The following is a 6,513-nucleotide window of genomic DNA, read 5'->3' on the forward strand; positions in this document are numbered from 1 at the left end:
CTCAGCTGAGATAGAAATTCCTAAGTTTCATAAAGTAGATTTTGGGGGGTGAGTTGGGGTTATCTTTGAAGTGTAGATAATGCATACAACTCACAGCGGTCTTGCTTACCATTTAATGGAGACATTCTGACAAGACTAGTCCTCAGTACTACTACAAATAGTATTTTTTTGTCTGCTGACTTGTGCGTTTTAATTGCAGATGCCTGGAGCTATGCCTTCAGTCAATCGAGAAGTCATCAGGGAGTCCTTCACAGCCAGCCAGCTGAACAGCTTGTCAGAGGAAATGAGGTAAAATGAGCACAGTCTGATTAAGACAAGACTTTATGGAAGTTCGTTACAGTTTTATCTGTCTACTAATAGTATTTAATGGAAGGATTTAAATTAGTACAATTCCATACTGTGTGTCCAGTGTCACGAACAGAACTAATGATCAGCACTGAGCATATCACTCTGATGCAGGTTGGTGCCTCAAGGAGAACTTGTGTTCCTTTATAGAATGTTTTTCCATTTTTCTCCACTGTCTGGAGAAACACTGGCTGTTCCCCGCTCGCCCCTATGCCTTTTTTCTCAGAGCAGCAGGTGGAAGGAGACAGATGCGTTTGCTTTTTTAGTGCAATGGCTTCAGAAGCAAGAGGGGAAAAAGCACTTTCTCTGGGAGCTGAAGAAGGTGTCCTAATCACAGGAGAGGTTTCTAAATGGCATATCTTTGCGAGCGTTCCTGTAGTCCGGAGGTTTTTGTTTGTTTGTTCGACATTGGAAGGTTTTACTCTTAATATTCACGTCCTTCAGCAGAAGTTAGAAATGGGTTTTTATTTTATGCAGTGTTGCGGAACCTCCGAAATCTCCTGGGAATGATGAATACCTCACCCAGTACCAATGTGATGACCGTGGAGACAAGGAGAAAGCAAGAAGATCAAAAGAACGTGACCTCATTTCAAAAGAAAATGTTTTGTCCGGCAAAGACTCTTCTGAGCCTGGTGAGAAATTGCGGCATACTTCCTCTCTCAAGTCTGACACTGAATGTAGCTCTAACAATCTTTCTTCCTTAGCTATTGCAGATAGACGCCAAGATACAAAGGACAAGACTAAAACCACTGAGAAAGAGCATTACCGAAGCAAGAGGGAACATGCTCCTAGTGAAGAGAAGGAGAGTCAAAAAGCAGGTCCTTCCAGCAAGAGGAGGTGTTCTCAGAGCGTGGAATTTGTTGAGCAAAAGAGTCACAAGCAGGAGTACTGGGAGGGAAGCAGGTACAGATCTTTCCCTCGTGAAAGAAACAGCCCTGAGAATGGCAGAAGAGCAGTCAAATATTCAAAGTACAGATCTGGCAGCGGAGGAAGATCAGAACAAGGTAGCAATAGGTACTACCGATCCAAAGGGGAAAGAAGTTGGAGCAGAGAAAGATACTATTGAGACGAAGCACGGAGATGGGAAAGATGTGGCTATTACAAGGATTACTATTCACCTCATGCGACAGGAGACAGTAGAGAGAGAAAGTTCTCTCACGGCGATTCAGCCTTTGACAGATCGACTGCAACTTACTACAGCAGGTCACATAAGCATTATCATTACAAAAGCAGATGGCCTCATGGTTCCCTCTTGAGAGAGGAAGATGTACGTCGCTTTAGCACACCCCGAGCAGACTTGCATCGTTGCTCGGTACCTCAGCAACATTCCGGAAGACATTCTCGTGAAAGACATGCGCTTCCACCTGTGTCAGCTCATTTGGAGAACTGTCGCCAGAAAAATGAAACAGAAGGAAACAGAAAAAGAAGATATACCCGTGCAGAAGGTAGTGAAAGTGAAATAGAAAGGAAAGACAGAAAGATAGAAAAGGAGCTTGTAGGTGGTGAAAAAAATGCAAAAATATCACAAGTTCTGGAAGAAAAAGAAGTCTAAGGATAAAGATGGAGAGAAGGATTCCAAGTAAGCAAGGATTCCAGCATACTCCTCATTTTTTATCCTAATTCTTTTCTGGGTGCTTCTCATGTCTTTTTTTTTTTTTTTTTTTTTTTTTTCTGGTAGTTTCTAAGTTCTTTAGATAGCACCAGCTGGCTGGGGATCATGTTGTTAGGTTGATCAGTGAAGACAGGAAAGCTCTTGCTGAATTGTGTCAGAGCACTAGCTTTGGACCACATAATTCGAATCACATCCGTACACCATTCCAGATTAGGTTAAAAGATTTTTTCTGCTTGCACGTATTCCAGAGCTAGCCGTTGTTAATGATCTGTGTACAAACCAGGACCTATGGTCCTTCAATCTGATGGCTTAAGTTTGCTGCATCTAAAGTAAGTTGCGTGTGCACAAAGCACCACAAAATAGCTGACATGCTGCAAATCATCACCTGTGGTAAAATAAATCAAGTTTCATATAGGCAACAAGTGCCACATCTTTTTTTCCCTTTTTAACTTGCATGTTTCTTTCAGACTTCATGATTTGTGTTTCTGTGCGCTCCGCTTTGACAATGCCAATCCCAAGCGTAAGAAAAAGAAGAAAAAGGAGAAGAAAAAGAAGAAAAAGGAGAAACACCAGGAAAGCAAAAGGCTCCTTGGAACACTTAGATCCTCGTTTCCAGAAGATAACGCGGGAGAAGAAGGAAGAATGCCATCCTCCAGATGGCTCTTCATGTCAGTAATGCAGAAGTGAGAGCAGTAAACAACCTTACAAGGAAGGGAAGACTTCCAGTGCAGGCGAAAGCAAGAAATACTGCTCCATCGCATCCAACGACTATACTAAAGGTAAGCGGCCGCAGCGTGTGTGAGGAATTCCTTTTATATTAATCTCGAGATTATTTCAAACAGTCTTGAAGTGCTTGATGACTTAACAGTCTGCAGATTTATTATCAAATCAAAAAAAAAAACCCACTTGGTAGACTATTTTTTTCCCAGTTTTGAATGGCCACTAGGAAAGAAGGCCTGAAATAAAGAGGTTAAAGGCAAATGGTTTTCACAGAATCACAGAATCACAGAATTTTCTAGGTTGGAAGAGACCTCAAGGTCATCGAGTCCAACCTCTGACCTAATGCTAACAGTCCCCACTAAACCATTTCCCTAAGCTCTATTTTCATTTGGTTTGATGATGAAGTGGCAAACAAGAGGAAGAGTTGCAAGCTCCCTTCTTAAATTCAGTCCAGCCAAGTAGGAAAAGTAAATGTGGACAGCTGTATCTTGGCAAAGAAGATAGTAGGGAGCAAGGAGGTTTAGCAGTCAAGATGGAAGGTGATGCCATGAGGCTTAGAGGCTAGTAATGTTCTAATGAATCACAGCCTTCCTAAAAAAAACCTGCCTGAACAATTCACGTGAATAACATACTACCTTCAGCTATTTCAGCTTCTTGCTGTACAGCTGAATGCCTTTTACGTAGTGTTTGGAGAAGTAAAATCTCGGAAGAGGTTTTCATATCTTTTGCCCAGTTTGGATGATGAAGTAAATTGCCAGAGTCAGTAGATTCTGGCACTGACAAGTTTCTTCAAGCTTAAGAGCGAGTGCAATTGTTTCCAAGCATTTTTCTTTTCTGAGACAGGGAGCACCAGAAGTTGTCATCTTAAAATACGACATGGAGGGGAGGCTGGTTGTTCACACATTCTTGCCAACATTCATGCAATCTGTCCCATTATCAAGAACAAAATTAGGGACTGAACGGAGGTCTTTCAAATTCCAGTGTTGCAAAAATGGACTTTTTACGATACTAATGTCAAAAGAATCCTGATTGTACTAGACTGGAAGTCTCTCTTCTAGCTGAAAAATCAGGAAGAGGACAGAAGAAAATGCCTCTGCTCTACTGCTCTTCGGGCTTCAGTGAATTCTCTGGCCAGCAGATGGCGAACTCGTTCTCTCTAAACCAGTCCAAAGTAGAGGAAGAAAGTCAACGTCTTGCATGCATTACACAAGTGCGGGGCATGGGGATCCCTGGGCTATATACGTGAAAGAGATGTTCGTTGATAAATACAGCAGTACCCACCCCACTTGGATACACTGCTTGCAAGGTAAGCAGGATAGGAGGGCTGTGCAAAGCAATTCTGTTAAATTGAGGAATTCAAGTATTTCGTCAAGCCTGAAGATACTAATTAGTTTCCTTTTGGGGAAGGTCAGTCTTTCAAAGCAAAGAAAAAATGTCTCTTAAGCAGGATTTTCTGAATGGTGGAATCTAATCTGAAAAAAGACCACTTCCACACGTTAATTATTTGCTAGTTTATTATTTTTAATTTTCTACTGTATTGAACCTCTCAAAGAAGCTAGGGACAGACTAGGAGCAACGGAGGACTTGTTAGAGTGCCTTTTCAACAGGAATCATGTTCCTTTGAATAAATGAACAAGGATAGCTAGTGACAATTTGTGATTTAAGGAAATTGCAGATACGTGAGAGAAAGAGCAGCATTAAAGCAGTTAAATTCCTGCATTCCTAAGTGCTCTCTCTAGCAAGTTAGTGAATGCTTGTGTGCTGTGGCTAGGATTTGGTCAGCTTTGATCACTAGTAAACCAAGGATGCCATCCAGTCAAACCTTCAAATGACTGTAACTTACCTAAGGGCAACCATTTGCTATCAAAGCAGGTAGCTTTGTCCTACTATTCTGTACAGCTCACCAATTTTAGCATAGAATTCAAATGTAGTCCGTTTAATGGGAGGGCTTTGGAAGCCGCCTTCTCCAGTCAGTTCAGCCCTGTAGTCAGAGAGCAGATCAATCCGTGTACAGGGTTGTGACTTCTCTCTTTGGAAAGAAAACCAGTGAGCCAGACAGTTCCATGTAGACTATCACAGCAGGGAATGACATTTCTTCCCTTTGTCTTTCAGATGCAGAGCTTACTGCTGGAAGCCTTCAATACTCAGACTAAACCTACCAAAAAATCCGACAACCTTTTTACCATGGAAACGCAACAACTTCTTACCGTCAAACCCAACAACGTCTTACGAATTCTTACCATCAAAAACCCAACAACTTCTTACAATTTCTTACCGTCAATCCCAACGTCTTCTTACCGTTAAAACTGACTGCCTTTTACAGTCAAAACCGACTGCCTTTTACCTTCACAACCGATGATGCAACCTCATCATGTTATAAATGAAGTCTCAACTCCCTCTGAATTTAGTAACATAAAAGAATATTTATAAAAGGCAAGTAAACAGCGCTGGGTGCGTGGGGAGTCTATGCTCTACCAGCACGCGCACCCAACCGTCAAACTTTCCAAATATATAGAGGACATTGCTGTTACATATTTACAAGAAACCCAAGTACGCCTATACATATGGATATCCTATCCCCGCTTCATATTAGAGTTCTCTTTGTGGTGGTCCTTGTGGGTGAAAGGCTCATGGTTTCCCCGTCACCATTAGCAACCTTTTGTTCCAGACTGCAGGAGCGGCTTCGACTGTCTCCCTCTTCTTCTGCACATGCTCTGCCCACCACAAGGTTCCCAAAAGCAACAAAACGGGATTGCTTTTCCCGCGTTTCATTAACCCTTGAAACCACACTAATAATATTATTATCATATAACATAAAACAATAAATGTTAACAGTTCTAACCAACAACCCCCCCAGCAACTTCCGTGCCTTGTGCCTTAACAGAGGGGAAAACAAGCAACCCCAGACAGCAGGGCGTTGCCTCAACCCCCCTTCTTTATTTCCTCTAACCACTTTACATTCCTGATGACCTCACCGTTAAGAGTCTGATGTTATCACCAACCAGGAGGCTTTCCGACCCCCATTGCCACGTTCCCAAATCTCCCCCTTCTTTATTAATATCAGCCATTTTTCTGACACAAATTACCACTCCATATGTAACAATCCCTCCTCTTCTTTTGAATGTCATTAATTCGTGTCCTGGCTTTGAATTTGGCCAAGGCCAATTGAACCATAAAAGAATGCTTTCACAATATTCTCGGTAAGATTTATAAACAAGTTTTTAGCAATGGTTGGAATCCCATAGTTAGCTCGTGTTTCAGTTTCATGATTCCGCAGGGTGTATAATAATTGTACTTTTCCCAATTAACCCTCCTTCATTGTTAGCTCTTACCTCTATCCGCCATTGATAGGGGACCTCTTTCGGCTCGTAACTGGTTATCTTATTGCTTTCATTACATCGAGCATACTCTGGTTTCCATAGCATAGGTTTAACAGGCATAGTAGTGTTTGTTCCTGAATTCTTCCCCTCCGGGTGTTAACAATACATTCACTACAATTCTGAGACCAATAGCATGTAATTAGGAGAGGTCCGGTAAAGGCCATGTTACCCGGTGGTTATTACCCTAAGGGGTTGCAGCCCTTGGTAAACCTTCTTGAGCCGCAGTACTGGTCCCTTCTCCGGTCTTGCCCTCTCCCTGATGCTTCTTAGGAAATGGTCCAGCCTTACACACGCAATGGTTCTTCTATTTGCGTTCAACTTTTCCACGAGTTAGTGGGGGCTCGATTCAAAGCAGATAACCAATCATCTAGGTAAATTTTCCCACCTATTATTTTAAATTTTTCAGGTAATTCAAGATGTTGTGGGTATCTCTACTGGAGGTGGCACTCCCCCTAT

General features: G+C 42.1%; 1 long non-coding RNA gene across 1 annotated transcript; it reads left to right on the forward strand.

Moving 5' to 3' along the window:
- The first annotated feature begins 2,531 nt into the window (after positions 1 to 2,531).
- Positions 2,532 to 6,262, forward strand: LOC311428183. The gene is made up of 3 exons (XR_014687607.1): positions 2,532 to 2,736; positions 3,521 to 3,983; positions 4,790 to 6,262. It is a non-coding gene; the product is annotated as an uncharacterized lncRNA (long non-coding RNA).
- Positions 6,263 to 6,513: the final 251 nt, after the last annotated feature.

The sequence above is a fragment of the Aythya ferina genome (assembly GCF_964211825.1).
Source record: "Aythya ferina genome assembly, contig: HAP1_SCAFFOLD_36, whole genome shotgun sequence".
NCBI lineage: Eukaryota > Metazoa > Chordata > Aves > Anseriformes > Anatidae > Aythya > Aythya ferina.